This window comes from Vidua macroura, chromosome 11 (genome assembly GCF_024509145.1).
Source record: "Vidua macroura isolate BioBank_ID:100142 chromosome 11, ASM2450914v1, whole genome shotgun sequence".
NCBI lineage: Eukaryota > Metazoa > Chordata > Aves > Passeriformes > Viduidae > Vidua > Vidua macroura.
Window position 1 is genome coordinate 4549306 of NC_071581.1, and position 2753 is coordinate 4552058.

At 37.9% G+C, this 2753-nt stretch overlaps 1 pseudogene; it reads right to left on the reverse strand.

Moving 5' to 3' along the window:
* Positions 1 to 827: 827 nt before the first annotated feature.
* LOC128812627 (peptidyl-prolyl cis-trans isomerase-like 4) lies at positions 828 to 2160 on the reverse strand (annotated as a pseudogene).
* Between the last annotated feature and the right edge of the window lie 593 nt (positions 2161 to 2753).

The following is a 2753-nucleotide window of genomic DNA, read 5'->3' on the forward strand; positions in this document are numbered from 1 at the left end:
GGGAGCTCAGCTGGACTAGCTCCAAAATGCTCTTCAAAGTCCTACTAGTTCTCCCCACACTTTGATTTATCCAGTCTATTCTAAAGGGCAATTTCAATCCCTAATGGAAGCCATCGGTATTTTCAAATGAGGCACCTTTTAAAATGTGGAAATAGCTTGGAGAATAATTCCTGGTAAAGTAAACGTTGAGTGTTAGCTTTTTGTTGTTGCTGTGCAGAAAAATACAGTTTTGCTTGGGGTCGATAAGAGATTGAAAAGTGTGGGTAATAATAAAAGCTGAAGTGGGAGTTACTTTAATAATGGGATGTCATGTGTAAGCCTATAAAATAAACAGTAATTATCACATTTGAGAAGCGACTCTGTTAGAATTCACATTGCTCTTGACAGCTTCATCTGTACATCAAGCCTTTCTGGAATATGCATTTTCTTGTTCCTAATGAGCAAACAAATGAAACAGGAATTCTTACCCTGATAGAAGGTGTTGATTTCAACAAAACCTAAACAAAAAACTAGATAAAAGAGAGCCAGAGCAGCAGACTGGAGGATTAATTCTTGCTAACACATTTTGCTTTTACGGAGCAAGATAAAAAACAGAACTGTAGTTTTATTATTTATGGTTTTCCCCCATCTTTTATATGGCACATGTTGAAAGGAGTGGGCTTTATGTATTGCAGTAGTGGATTCAGAATAAACTTTGTAGATTTTGCAAAGACACAGTAACATCTCTTGATTGTGAATCATAAATTTGGATGCCATAAACAGGTAAAAGAATTATGAAAGAAAGTTAAATTTATTATTTTAGCTCCCCTCTGTCTTTTCCTTGTCCTTCATCTGTACTTGTCTTTTTGGCTGCTGTAAGTGTTATCTCTCTCCTGAGAACAGCTGCGGCTCTGTGTCTTTCTCACCCTTGGTCCTCTCCCTACAGCGTTCTTCATGCTTTCAGTCAGAATCCTTAGATTTTTTGTTCCTCTTGTCATCATCTTCATCTTCAGAGTGGTGGTGCTTTTTCTTCTTCTGTTTTTTAGCCAAGTGTGACTGACTTGTGTGAGACTCTTTATCCTCATCCGGCACGAGGTTGAACTTGGTATCTTGCTTTGGTTTTACCTTTTGTTTTGGAGTAAATTTCAAAGGTTTGTCATGTTCCTTCTCATAGTTCTTGAAATCTTCCTTGGTAGCTTTCCTTCCATCCACCTTTTCCCTTCCGTTTGATCTTTGCAAAGACTGGCTAAAATCCACATGTATCTGCCTATCCTCTACTAGCACATTGTCCATTTTGAGGTAGGCTTTCTCACAGGCTACCTCCTTTTCAAACTTATTGAAAGCATAACAAAGAGATTCACCATCCGAGTCTTCCAGTCTCAGATCATTTCACAACTTTTAATGGGACCAAATAATGAAAATATTATCTCCAGGTCTCACCTGTGGTCACAGGATTCAGTTTACAAACAAACAGCACATTTTCTGGTGGCTTGATGTCTGCATGTGGTAAGTCTCCCATTTCTAGAAGAATGACACGAGTTTTTGCTTCTTCTTCTGCCTGAACTTCTTCTATTTCGTCTGCAGACTGTCCTGTCAAGTCCACAATTTCTTCATCTGCTCCTATTCTGCCGCTGTCGAGCTGTTCCTTTGTAGGATCTGGTGAGCGATCAGGAACACACAAGCCAGGTGGATCGTCAAAGGAATAATCTAAAATTACTGTATGATTTATCCTGATATCTTGATATGGGATAAAATCTTTATCTACAAAGGTTTCATTAATTGTCTTCAGTACATCCATCCTTCTGTCACTTCTCCAAGTACTGTATGTACACCATCAAGGTAATCCAGGTTTTCCCCTGTGGTAAAAAGGAACTGTGATCCATGCTGATCACTTCCATTATTCACCATTGACACAGTTTCCTTCTTCTTGTGCTTGATTCTGGGCACCTTTCTTGCCTCAAAAAATCTGGCTTGATCACCATACAGTTGACAAAATATGGATTCCCCTCCACAGGCAGTTTCCATGGGGTCACCAGTTTGTGTAATAAAATCCTGCTGTACATTATAAATAAGAGAATAGTTGTAGTGCTTGACTTTGCAGAGTTTCAGGAAATTCAGACAAGTGCAGGCGTGCTCCTCCGTGTACAGGTTGCCCACCGTGGTCTCCAGCAGCACCGCCATGGCCGCACGCACCCAGCCTGCGGCTCTCCCCTTCTCCCAAGATTATTTGATTATTATCAGTTTTGAGTTCTTAACTAAGTCCTATAACCTTGGATTTTATTTGCAGCAGTTCTTTAAAGTTTAGAAATAATTAGCTCATGGGAAAAAATATTACTGCTCAAGCAGACAAAGTTGTTTTAATCATGCACCTGTTTTATTGCCACAACTCTAGAAATTTATATATCTAAAAGTGTTTGCAGCGAGTAATCTTTAATCTTTTGTTATACCTGAATCTACATTACATAAACTTATAATGGATTTTTCACACCCTTTTTAATCTCTCCAGAAAAATAATTCTGTTCACAGATTGTCTGCAGATTTATTGTTAATAAGATTAAGCAAAGTTAAGGTCCAATATTGTCAGATTTGAGTAATACTAACATATGTTCTGTTAACTTGATTAAGGATGAGTTATCTTCAGTTGATTTTGTTAAGTTAACCTCTGTTAAGTTTGAGTGTTACTGAGTTTGGACAATATCCAATTTAATTGTTCTTCACTTTAAGTTATTTCCTGTTCTATTCCAGTTTTATTGAGATTTATTTTCAGTTCTGTC